We start from the raw sequence: 14,491 nt of genomic DNA on the forward strand, positions 1-14,491 counted from the left end.
ACTGATAAGGAGACTGAGATTTCGTAATTTTAAAATAACTTGCCCAGTGTCACATGACTAATAAGACACAGATGGTAACTTTCAAACACACAGGCATTTAATCTCAATGCTTGTGTCCTAGTCAGAGAATAAATAGTAGAGCCGTGATTTGAATATATGTAGAACCATGATTTGAATAGGAAATAGAAGAAAATAGACATAACAAAAAATAAATACCATATTTGAAGTATACCAATTGTATAGTGAATTGAAAACCCATTATCACAGTATCTCAGAGCTGTATCTCTTCCTTCTGTTTAATAAACAGCATACGAAAAAAAAGCAGAAATCAAAGTAGGGAAGTAAACCAGATTTTTAAGAAGGACTTTGTTTGGATTTATTTAATACAAGAGGAGAAGAATGGAAACGATGAGTCACAAATATTGTTTTGCAAAAGGTCGGAAATAATCTGGTGGGTTTCCCCAGGAAATAAAAGTATGAGCTCAAAGAATGAGGAAAGCTGAAAGAGACTTGCAATAAGACTAAAGCAAATATAAGCACACCATTTTAGCTTCATTATTTAGAAATAGAACTAGACAGGTAGGAAAACAGGCTTCTGAAAAGCTACCATATTCAGGTTTCAAACAGAATTGAGTGAAGTAAAAATAATATCAGGGCAAAGGAGCAGTTCTAAAAAGGAACCAGACAGAGACAAATATTATTGAAATTCTTCTTTAACCAGAGCATGGAAACCTGCTTTTCAATTTATTTTTATTTTTTTTTAAAGAAATGGAACTATGGGATAGCATAGAATATCATGCAATTTTGGGAACAGAGGTGAAAAATAGTTTAAAACTCCATATGAATTAGCATGACAAAATAACCTCTCAGAGAAAATGTTATGCCCCATACTGAAACACACAGTTAATTGTTTCCAAGAGATATAAAACACGTTTCAAATTTCTATCAAGAAAAAAAAAGAAAAACACGCATCAATTTTAACTCCGTAGTATGATATATAATCTTTAAAAGTCCAGTATTCTCTGAATGTCCTGAATCTTTTTTTATTGCCATAATTAAATTGGGACATTTAGTTAAATAGATTTAAGAGCATCTTTAGTTGATTTCATTTCATTACTGTGATGGGTGACACATTTATTAATGAAATATTAAACCAAGAGAATACTCACAATACATACTCCTCCCTAACCCTAAAGGCAATACTTTCTGCTTTTACTAGTAGTCATTTCAATTATTTTGTCCCCTTTTAGGCAATGACAAAAAAAAAAAAAGTATTAGGCAGTAGAACCAACTTAGAAAGCATAGTTGTGGGGGCTTCCCGGGTGGCGCAGTGTTTGAGAGTCCGCCTGCCGATGCAGGGGACACGGGTTCGTGCCCCGGTCCGGGAAGATTCCACATGCCGCGGAGCGGCTGGGCCCGTGAGCCATGGCCGCTGAGCCTGCGCTTCGCAATGGGAGAGGCCACAACAGTGAGAGGCCCGCGTACTGCAAAAAAAAAAAAAAAAAAAAAGAAAGCAAGCAAGCAAGCATAGTGGTGGACAATAACTAAAAATAAAAAAATTGTCCCAAAGGCCTTGCAAACACAATACCTAGAACTAAACTCATCATCCATTATCTTCAATCCCCAATTCAGCTTTTCCAACTTCCGCCTGAAATCTATGAGTGGTATTGATATGCTCAAGCTAAAAACTTGGAAAATAAACATTCATGACTCAATCCCTTTCTATCTCACATCCAAGATCAACTCTGTCACCATGTTCAAAAAATTCTTTCTCCTAAGCAGCTTTCATGTCTGCTCACTTCCTTCCATTCTTAACTGTCCAGGCAGTCACCATGTGTTATCTGCATAATATCCACAGCTCCCTAACAGAGCTCTCTGCCCTCAGTATTGATACCAAAAAAAAAAAAATCTATTCTGCTTATTGCAGTCAAAATGGTCTTTCAGAGAATAAAGACACTCATGATGCCCTGCCCTATTTTATTACTTACCAATGGCTATTTCTTGCAATTAGGATAAACCCAAGTTCCTTAAGATGTCCCTGTCCATCTCACCTGGGTCATTTCTTTCTGACGCTTTCTCCTTCTTCGAACTACCTCAGGATAATTCTCAGATACCACTCCTTTTTCTTAGAACCTTCCCATCTCTCCTCGCATGTCTAACTGCTACTCAACGTTCAGATCTCAGTTTAAACATTATCATCTCCTCGCAGGCTTCCTCAGTCCTCTAAAATATGTTGTGTTCTGTGGATTCAGTACTATGCATATGCACATAGCATGCTTTATTTTCTCTATCGGGACACTTAGAAGTCAGAATTGCAATTACTTGTTTAATTGCTTATCTCCCATGCTAGACTATAAGGGCTGAAATCAAGGCTTTCTTGACTACAATTATATCCCCAATGCCCAGGTTAATGCCTGCTTTACAATGATCAATGATGAAGATAATGAAGATGATGATGATAATGAAATAACTGCAATGTTGACTATATTGCATTTGATGATTATAATTATATTATTGTGTAACTACCATCTTCCGGATTCTGGGTTAAATGATTTACATTTATTCCTCCGTTTAATTCTCACAACAATCCTTTAGTATATGTACTATGATTATTCCCATTTTAAAGTTAATGACTATTCCCATTTTAGAGGTAAAGTTATGTAGGTATAGAAAGGTTATTAAAATTGCCTGAAATCAAACCTCTAGTAACTGGAGGAAATAAGACTTGAATCCAGGTGTTTTGCCTGCAAAGGTTGTCTTTTTCAATAATATTTGTGTTGAATTTTATTGAATGTTGCAAGCCATGTGGAGGAAATTGCTCTTTATGAGTTTGAGTTTCTACAACCGAGAATTTTAGATATTGGATTCTTATCCCATTGGATTTCTGATGATTCAATCTTACTCATTCACAGTGGAATCCTAGTGCTCTCAGCTCTGCTTCCTTTTCTTAAGAATTCTAAATGTATTATTTCCTTGGAAAATTACAAAACCCATAATATACAATACGTTTACAAAGTAAAAGGTTTTTAATGGGTATTCAGAAGTTTATAGATCGATGTCCTTCTAATTTTAAAATTAACTTAGTGACACTATTTTTCAATTAATGTCCTATTCTAATATGTCATCTATATTCAAAAAATAAGAGAAAATCTTCCAAAATATAAGGATGCTTCTCAGCCTGCTTCTTATCTGAAGCAGGTTAGAGTCCAAAAGCCTCTTTTCATTTTGAACTTTCCCTGCCACTTTTAGCCCAATCTAATATAATTCTTTTTAAATCTTTGTGCATCAAATTAGGATCTATTCCATTAAACAAAAGATACATTCATATACTTTTTCTTCAAGGCCATCTAAATCTTGGGTTCCCTGTGAGGCTGCTAGGATACAAAACCCTTCACAGTCTTAGGAGTTCTATTGTTTTAACAGGGAAGGTCTATGTGGCATACCCTTAAATTCCTTAGATGGCTTTTGTCTAACTGAAAGTATCTATGAGATATACCAACTTATATCTTTTGAGGATTTTAACAAAGGATGCTACAGCCCTATCTGAATTTGATTTCTTACTTTGGTATTCTTTTGCTGGGAAAGATTGAGAAAAGAAACAGTTTTACTTTCAAATCCAGCAATTTCTGGTTCATGTAATTTCTCTAAATTCTGCTCAGAAATTTAGAGGCTTCTTCTTTGGTGCATCTCTTCTTCTCCTGTTTTATCACAGGCAGCAAAAAGAAGCCAGTTGTCACTTTGTACATTCTGCCTGAAAATCTCCCCTGCCAGATCTATGAGTTCATTAGGTTTCCTTTCTATTTCTCATGTGACCGTAGGCAACAGTACTGTCAAACTTTCTGCCACTACATAAAAAGAAACCTCTGTTTGCAATCTCCAGTAACATTTTCCTCACTTTCCTTCAAGCCCTCGCCAATGGTTTCCTCAAGGTTATTTCCAGCTTCCACTAACAGTCTCCTTGAGACCCTTTCAGCTTTGGTCTACCACTGGGTCCCAAAGCCAATGGAAAATGCTTTGGGCAGCAGTGCTACACTTCCAGAACCAAATTCTGTTCTGATTAGAGCTGCATCACAAACTACTCCAAAACTTTGTGGCTTAAAACCAGAGCCATCTTATTATTACCTCTAATGGTTTTGTGGGTCAGGTACCATGGCAAAGGATGGCTCATCCTTGCTCCATGATATCTGAGGCCTCAGATGGGAAGACTGAAATGACTGTGGTCTGGATCTGCTGAGACTGACTGAGAGTTTGCCATCTACATAGTCTCAGGGTCTTTTCATGGGATGTCTCCATGTAAGTTTTCCAGTATGGCAGCCCAGGGTAGTCATACACTTTACATTGAAGCTCAGGGCTGCAGAAGCAATAAATCCAATAGATCATGGTAGAAACGACAAGGATTCCTGTGATGATGCAAACCTAACCTTAAGCTCCAGTCCTAGTAGTTTTATTTCTATTCCATAATGTACTAAAACTAGTTCCTATCTTGAGACCATTTCAGTTACTGTTTCCTTTGCCTGAATTGCTATTTTTATGGATCTCTTCCTGGATTGCCCTTTATGTCATTCAAGTCTCTGCTCAGACTCATCATCACACGGAAATTGTCTTGACATGGTTACCTCCTGCATCAGTCACCCAGAATCCAGGGAAGCATGTCACTTTTCTTAATGTGATGCAGGGTGTGCAGCGGAGAGGTCAAAAAGAAAAAGAGAACCCTCTTTTGCAGGCGGTGAGATACTGCAATTACTTATGACTTTATTTTTTTCCTGACTTTTTTTTTCCCCTCCTTGAATCTTCGTGGTTTTATGAAAAGCAAAGTGATTCACAGTCTAATCATATACCCCTTTTTTTCTTGTCCTTCACCTAATAGGTTTGGGGAAGTAATAGAAGAAATAGAAGAAATAAGTTAGAATCCAGGCTTTAAAAAGTGGGGATGATAGAGCAGAATATTCAGCCCTAAAACCCCTCAACCTTCCTCCCATCAACTGTGTCAATTACCATCTTCCTGTTTTGTTTTACTCCCATACCCTGAGCAACAGCAATAATATATGAAGGATAGAGAAAATGTCCAGTATAAAACAAATGCTTACGCATTTTTGTTCATTCAAATACTATTTCTTAAACTCTATCTCTCATCTGAACAATAGAACACCAAATGAAATTGCTAGTTTGGAAATTACATTAGACATACAAGGAAAAATTCTGACTTCAGTGGTTATAAGAAAGTACGATGTGTTGTGTTGTCATAGCAGATGCAAAAGAAATTATTAGAAAGTAATGCCTGGATCAACTTGGATGAACTCTCCCTCTAGGCAATAGAGGAAACTAGAAATTTAATTGTAGTCTTGTCCCTGTCTTAGAAATGTGCACTTTAAATCGCAAGGAAACATCATTAAACATCAAGTTTCATCACTTCCACCAGGATTTAGAAGCAAGTTAATTTCACATGCATTTTTTCTTAGTAAGGAAAATGTTTCCACAGAATCTACCTCATGGGAATCATACTAGAATTTATTACACAGTGAAAAAAAGCAATACAGAAATATCTTTGTGCAATTGCTAGACTAAAAAGCATAGGTGAAGCTAGTAACTTTGTATAATCCATTAAGAAAGTGTACCTGGAAGCCCCATTCTCAGGCTAGCGAACTAAAAGTCTTGACTCTCTTCCTATGAAGATAAAATTACTTTATTGGAGCACAAATACTTGCAATGAAAGTGGAATGATGGAACTCTGGCCAGAAAGGACAGCCAGAAATATAATTTGTCAAATGATACTACAACATGTCCACTACACATATGTTACCCTGGAAGAGATAAGAGACCCCACAGGGCTTGAACATTTTACTTCCAGAAAAAAAGTGTCAGTTCGCACTTAACATATAATGTTAAGATTTTGTTTCTAATATCTAGGATAGCTGGTGAATGTTCTGATAGTTCACATTTTCAAGACATGTAGCAGTTATTCCTTTAGATTTCATATATTTTCTTTTCAATATTTTAAGAAAAGCTACCTAAAATGTATTTCACATTTTCTGCCTTAGTAAATTGTGTGAAGAAGCATAATTTATCCTCTCTATTGATATAGAAGGAAAATATTTTATTGTTTTATTACCTTATATTTATTTTATTATCAGTGAATTTAACTTGTTCATTAAATATGTATATTTAGTTACATTTATATGTATAAGGACTTACATTATATATACAAATATACACACATATGTATGTGTATATGTGTGTGTATATTGCTGAATCAATTGAAAATAAGCTGTAGATGACTTGACATTTCACCTCTGAATATTTCAATATGTATTTCCTATAAATGAAGACGTTCTCTTATATGTCCATAATACCTAAGAAAATTAACAATAATTCAATAATGTCTAATAAACATTCAATATTGAATTTTTCCCATTCTGGGATCTAACCGATGTTTACACATTTGCATGTGTTCATTAGGTCTCTTTAATCTCCTTTCATCTGGAACTTGTTGCCCTTCCTTTGTTTCTCATGATGTTTTCAAAGAGGCCAGGCCATTTGTCTTGCACGATGTCTCATATTCTGAGTTTGTCTGATTGTTCTCTTATTATTAGATACAATTACAGTTTTTGGAAATAATAGATGATATAGCATACTTTTTTATTGTATCACATCTGAAGACATACAATAACCAATTATACTACTATTGATGATGCTAATGTTGTCATTTGGTAATCAAGTGACCACCAAATCTTTTCAGGTAAAGGTACATTTGACTGTGGTAATTAGTAATCTGTGGGATGATTCTTTGAGATCACATGAAAATTCTTTTTCCCAACATTTTATTTGTTTTAGCATTCATGTATAATGTTTGCCTGAATTAATCTTTATTATATTAGTTGTTACAATATAAGAAATTCTAGAAATGAAATATATAGTTACTGGAATTAAGAAATTATTACATGAGTGTAACAGGATATTAGACACAGCTGATGAAATGATTAGTGAAGTGGAAGTTCAGCCAGTTAGTAGAAAATATCAGGACTGAAACACATACAAGGAAAAGGAATAAAAAAAGAAGAATATAGGAGATGTATGGGACACTATAAAAGGCCTAATAAGAATGTTAAAATCCCTGGAGGAAAACAGAAATAATTGGGCAAGTAACTATGCTTTTTCAAGCATATGCAACAGTTACCTAAAGTTAAATGACTTTATTAAAAGAATAAAGAATATTCTTGAAAGAGTACTGGACTAGAATTTTAAAGTTTCTAGCCTTGGCTTTACTAATGCCTACTCATGGCAAAAACGTCTTTATTCATTAGACATATCATTTAGCTTTGATGGTCTTCAATAGCCTCAGTTTTTTAAATGGTGATTTTAAAACACCCATATTGTCTACCTTACAGGATTTCTTTTAAAATAAATCAAATGAATCACATACATAAAAGAACACTGAAAAGTGTAACATTTTCAAATGTAAAGTATTGACGTTGACATCCTTCATAGGTGTTAAAATCACTTGTCATTATTGATTCCAAGAAGAAGGGACCCAACAGGAAAAAAATACTTTGTTATTTTATAATTATTGTTCTTCATAGGGAACAAGTCTTAAGTCTTCAGATAACTTACTATGCCAAAATAAAGCCCTTTGTGATTAACAAATTTAATAGAAAAGAGTGACTTAAACATATGTAGATATTGTTCAGTCTGTCCTTGAATAACCTTGTGTTGATTCATATATTTGTCAAGGCATTATTTGGAAAACATCAGAAAACAAACCAACTTTATCAGAACTACAAGACTATTTACAAAATAGTTTGTACACAAGTCCATTCTCTAGAAAAAATTAATGTTATTCATACATTTGCTTATTTAGTAATGTATCTAACTTTGAAGAGTCAAAGTCATGCATGCATTTAAAGCTACATATACCAAGTTTATATGCTAATAGGAATACCTTTGACCATTTTCAAGAAAACAGGCTCCTTAGTGGTTGCAGCAGCAGCTTTAGCATTGCATGCCCATGTCTGTTGTCCATGCTGATAGCCGTGGCTCACGCCCATCTCTGAAGCTTATTTAGGCGGTGCTCTGAGTCCCCCCCTCCTCACGCACCCCAAAACAATGGTCTCTTCCCTCTTAGGCAGCTCCAGACGTTTTCCTGGACTCCCTCCCGGCTAGCTGTGGCACACTAGCCCCCTTCAGGCTGTGTTCACACAGCCAACCCCAGTCCACTCCCTGGGATCCGACCTCCGTATTCCGAACCTCAGCTCCCAGCCCCCACCTGTCCCGACGGGTGAGCAGACAAGCCTCTCGGGCTGGTGAGTGCTGGTCAGCACCGGTCCTCCGTGCGGGAATCTCTCCGCTTTGGCTGCACTCTCCTACGTGACTCCGAAGCTTCCCCCAACCCCCACCCCCTGTTTCCACCAGTGAAGGCGCTTCCTAGCATGTGGAAACTCTTCCTCCTTCACAGCTCCCTCCCAGAGGTGCAGGTCCTGTCCCTCTTCTTTTGTCTTTGTTCTTTTTTCTTTTGCCCTATCCAGGTACATGGGTAGTTTCTTGCCTTTTGTGAAGTCTGAGGTCCTCTGCCAGCGTTCAGTAGGTGTTCTGTAGGAGTTGTTCCACATGTAGATGTATTTTTTAATGTATTTGTGGAGAGGAAGGTGATCTCCACATCTTACTCCTCCACCATCTTGAAGGTCCTCCCACTACATGGCCTTTTAAATGAATGAGATAGACTTTTATGTACTTGTACAAACCCTCAGCCCAACTCTATAAAAATGGAAGTTACAAGATACAAACACTAAAGGTCAAAGTATCCATTTCCATCTAATAGAAATCCCAGAAAGAAAAAAATAAATAAGAAAATGGAGAGGAGGGGCTCCCCTGGTGGCGCAGTGGTTAAGAATCCGCCTGCCAATGCAGGGGACCCAGGTTCGAGCCCTGGTCTGGGAAGATCCTGTATGCCGCGGAGCAACTAAGCCTGTGTGCCACAACTACTGAGTCCACGCGCCACAACTACTGAAGCCTGTGCACCTAGAGCCCATGCTCCAAACAAGAGAAGCCACCACAATGAGAACCCCACTCACCGCAGTGAAGAGTAGTCCCCACTCACCACAACTAGAGAAAGCCCACACGCAGCAACGAAGACCCAACGCAGCCAAAAATTTAAAAAAGGAAAAGATAATGGAGAGGAAAAACTAAAGATATAATAGTCATGAAATCTTCATAACTAAAGAAAAATACATGCCCTCAGGTGAGAAGCCACAGAGTACAAAGCAGACCAGAAAAGACAAAATAATACATATTTATAAATAGTACAGAAATATTTAAAAACATTAAACACAAAGAGAAATTCTCAACATTTGTAGGGTAAAATGGTAATGTTAAATTTGAATCATTGAGCTGAGGTTCCCAAAGAGCAACATTGGATGTAAAATGATAAAAGACTAAAGTACTATATAGAGGATAAAGTATGGATTATTTTGTGAATGATGTTGAAATAATTGGTTCACTATACTATGTAAAACACAAAGGAATTATGACTCTTCACAGAAAAAAAGCTCCATGGATCGAAGACATATTGTGAAAGAAAAGCAGAATTAGTGGAAAGTGTACTCTAACATCTTTTCTCTCTCTATGGAGAATGACTTTAAAATAAGACCAAAAGGCATTAATGAGGTAAAGAAAAATCATGTATAACAGTACATCCAAAAAATAAAGATTTCCTCAGACAAGGGCCCCTCAGATAATGTTAGCAGTAAGTGGGTATTTGCAACATCCAAAAGTGACAAAAGGATTAAGATCTGGAATATCAAGGAAGTCTTAAAAATTATCAAGAAAAAAGGAAACCAGTAATAACTTATAATGTAAAATAATATGAAAAAAATTATATATCTGGATCACTTTGCTGTACTTCTGAGACTCACACAATATTGTAAGTCAACTATACTTCAATTTTTTAAAAAAGACTAAAAAAGAATAAGGAAACCACAAAAAATTGAGAAAGGATAGGAATAGGCAATTTATAGACACAAACACCATTAAATATACAAAAAGAAAACCAACTTCAGTAGTAATCACAGAAGTGCAAGTAAAAGTAACAATGGCTACACTGCATGTTCATCATATTGGCAAAACTTCAAATAATATTAAGTATTGTTGCAGGTTCAGGGAAGCAAAAACCCTGATGCACTATTTTTGGATGTAATCAGTAGCATTCATTTTGGAAATAAAATCTGTTAGTTCAATAAGGGTATGTACATCTCCTAGAATCAAAAACAAGCTCTAGAGAAACTCTTGTTCAGGTACACAAATAGGCATGAATAAAAATGCTCATTGAAGTACAACAGTAGAAAAACATTGGAAGCAATCTAGGTATCAGTCAATAGAAGACTAGATAACCTAGGTGAGTACTAAAAGAGGATAATTCCAATATATTTATTTTTTAATCCAGTTCCATATGGGCTGAATGAAAAAAGTAAGAAATGTAATGCAACACATGTAGTAATATATGAATCTAATATTTATATGAAACTTATGTAATTTATATATACATATATAAGTATATATGCATTATATGAAGCAATACTGTATATTTTACCTTGACACATGTAAAGACATTTATGGAAGTATGAATTGGCAGGACAAAAATTAAGCACAAAAGGAAAGAAAGCATAATGGGATGGGATCGTGCTGGGAGATGAAGGGTATAAAAATACAAAATAAAAATTTGTCATATACTGACTGATAATATACCAAGGAATATACCTCAATTTAGTTGGATGCACTTGAGATCCTCCTTCTCAAATTATAACATTCCACATGGGCAAGGTCATAGTGAAACAAGCACTCACATATACTGCTATTAGATGGTACTTTTCAGGACATAAACTCTAATCTGTGTTTTTTTGGAATGTATAATAAACTAGTCAATTTCTAAGTCTATATTATTTTATAGGAGCAATTTCACCGCTCTTGACTATCAAGGCCACGTTTAACCACCCCAGTCTTAGCCTTTATCCAGTTTGTAAGATATTTCTCTTTTATTCATTCAACAGATGTTTACCAAACTCCAATTACATTCCACAAACTCTCTTAAAACTCATCCCTGTCCTTTATTGGTTCCCCTTCCACTTCTGATTGCTCTATTATTTTATTTTTTATAATTTTGATCTACCTCTAAATCTGAAAATCTCTAAAATTAAACCATATTTTTGCCTAAAATACTCTTTAGACTAATCTTCTATTCTTGTACTTCTCTATATTGTCAATTTCCAAATCCAAATCTATTTTTTCATCTGGATATTTACGCTTTCATAACATTCTACTACCTCAAACTCAACATAAATCAGTTGACTCTCATTATCTTCTACCCCGAAACATCTCCCATTGCCAATTATGGTTGGCTTCTCTGGATGCATTGTTATCCCAATTGACCACTTAAATTTAAAAAAAACAAAAAAAGATTCATATATTTGTTTTTCTCTTTTCCTTCCCTGATCAATCACATCAACTCCCATAAACTCATATCTGTATTGATTTCCTATTGCTGTTGTAACATATTACTACAAACTTAGTGGCTTAAAACAACTTAAAACAGCAATCAATTATCTTACAGCTTTAGAGGACAAAAGTCTGAAATGGGCTAAAATCAATGTGTCAGTGGGACTGCATTCCTTATGAGAGTTCTAGGGAAGAATTCTTTTTTTTTTTTTTGCCTTTTCCATCTTCTAGAGGCTACCCACCTTCCTTGGCTCATGGCCTCCTCCCATCTTCAAAGCCTGCAATGACTAGTTGAATCTTTTTTGTGCTGCCATTTCTCTGGTTCTATTTTTTCTGTCTCCTTCTTCCTCGATGACCCTTTGGATTACACTGAACCCACCTGCATAATCCAGAATAATTTCCTGCATTAGCTGATTAGCAATCTTAATTCCAATCTCAACCTTAATTTCCCCCTCACCATGTAACATTCACAGTCTCTGAGGATTAGGATTTGGACATCTTTGTGGAGCCATTATTCTATCTATCACATCATCTAATCCAAATCAGTTGAAATATCACCTCCCCCATCCTTTTTTTTTTTTTTTTTTTTTTTTTGCTTTTTTCCCCCTTATTTCATAATTTAGGACAAATCCTATGCAAAATTCTTTTCCTTCCAAGCACTTCTGGGAGTTCCACCAGGTACCTCGCATGTACTTAAACCAAGTCATATTTTTTTAAAGTTTCACCTGTACTGTTATCCCTCTTTTCTTCCTTAGCCTTGTTCATTAAATACAAGCATGTCTTCTGGTTAGTGATGTAGCCTTGGAGGATCACGATCACTGTTCCTAGCCTTGCCCATCATTTCTGCTGATGCTGCAATAGTGGCACTCAAATCCCAGAAGCATCAAATTTTTGAATTGGAGGAAAATGCTTCTTTCCACTTTTTGTGTTATGTTCTACTAACGGGTAACACAGCCAAGTTGCTTGTTCCCATCTTAGAGACTTTTTTAAAAAGCTTAGTTTTTACTTTAAAATATAGATCCATAGAGGAGACAAATCTAACTGGCAAAAATGATGTGTACTCAGCATCACTATTCCCCAAGGATGAAAAATGCCTGGTTTTGGTTTGAATATCTACAGATTGAGTCATTGACTCCCTCTTCTCTGAGGTCAAGTTTTCATCCAAGAAGCCTCCTCAGTTAGGCAGGATAGACTCTGGTAGACCTAATCACCATCACACAGACCACATCTATCTTAAACCAATGGTGGAAACAGCTTGCTTAAATGCAATCAGCTACAACCACAGCCTCTCACACCTATTCCTTCTTTACTTTTCCATAATCACTGCTTGCCCTGCAAGGGAGGTTCACGTAGTATTTATGTAATTGCAATAGCCACCACCGTCACCCTATTGTCTATATAATCCTCGCCCATCCAACATGACATCATTGATTAAGATTCCTAAATCAGTGCTACTTTTCTATTTGGGGATGTATAGTATTTTTCTGTGACCATTCGAAAAAAATACAAACAATCTATCATTCAAATAGCTTTCTAATATTTATAATATGACTTCCATTGTTTTGTTTTTAGCTATTGCCTTTCTTCATCCTAGTCCTTATGTCACACACTTTCTTTTTCAAATTATCAAAGTCACATCATCTTTAAACATCCATCACAAATCCCCACTACCTCTCAATACAGTTGGGAAATTTTCTAGGACAATTTTAAGTCTTTTTAAAAATTCAGTAAATCAGTTGATGCTTAAATGACTGAGTAAGTATGGATTTTGTTTAATAGATGTCAGCTGTTGCTTTATTGTACCTAGGTGAGAAGAGTATCTCTTAAAAATAAAAATTAAACAATTTATGCTAGGGTTAGCATTACTTTGTTATTACCCTCTTGGGCTAGCAGACCATTGATAACAGCCCCAGGTGTTACTCTGTTCTTTCTCGCTAGACTTAAACTCAATAATTCCAGGTTAAGTCTCATCCTGATATCCTCAAAAACCCAATTTGGCAATTCTATTATTTCCTGTCTGTACCCAGTACCGTTAGCAAGTCTCCTTTCCTGAGGCCACTGCCTGCCTTTTTAGAAAAATTCCCTTTTATCAGTGGCTCCAAACTCACAATATTTTTCAGCTGACTTGGCTTCACTCCTTCTGGAAATGACTGCCGCTCTTTCAGGCTAGATCAAAAATATACGTCTTTAAATTCCAGAGTTTCTCATAAAAAGTCTACTTCACCATTCATAGCCATACCAGGTCAAATTACTGCCATATGATATTAATAAATCATGAAATTAGTTTATCTGAAGATAATGTGATCACTTTCACTGACAGGGAAAACAGGGACTATAATTCAATACCCAAAAACATTTGAGGAAGGAAGTATTCTTCACGAAGCTTTCTGGTTGAAAAATGCTGCATAATTTCAAAATAGCAGAATCATTTGGGCAACAGAGGAAAAGAGCTTCAAGGGTTCTGAGGTTATGTCTTTACTCTGATGCATTTTTAGAGATCTCTCATGAGGACAAAATAACCCTTAAGGAGCAAAAAAATACCAGTGTTGCTGTAATTTTTGATAAAAGCAAATAGTTCCAACAAAAGAACCGGGATTTAAGACACTGTGTGAGCAGAAGGCCAAAAGATCAGATACTTGGGCACTTAACAAGTTAAACGTGCTGAGAAACTCATTGTTAGCAGCTTGCATGCATTTATTGTCTCTCCTAAGGAGGTTGAAGAGACAAGCATTATGAAAAACAATTTTTTCAAAAAGTGAAATCGTGTCTTGGGGTCTTCATTGGTTATCTCTGACCTGACAGAAAAGAGTTACTGAGCTAAAGTTAAGTCATCTCATCACCATTTCAATTAATTATAAGATACGTGGAGGGTTATGAGGAACGAACTTAAACTAATGACTCTCTGCTTCTAACACCATGAAAAACCCTGGGTTTATCAGCACTCTTAACACTGGCTGAAATCTCCTCACATATAGTCCTTACCACATGCCTAAGACAAGCAGGGTACAGT

The sequence above is a fragment of the Delphinus delphis genome, chromosome 11 (genome assembly GCF_949987515.2).
Source record: "Delphinus delphis chromosome 11, mDelDel1.2, whole genome shotgun sequence".
Taxonomy (NCBI): Eukaryota; Metazoa; Chordata; class Mammalia; order Artiodactyla; family Delphinidae; genus Delphinus; species Delphinus delphis.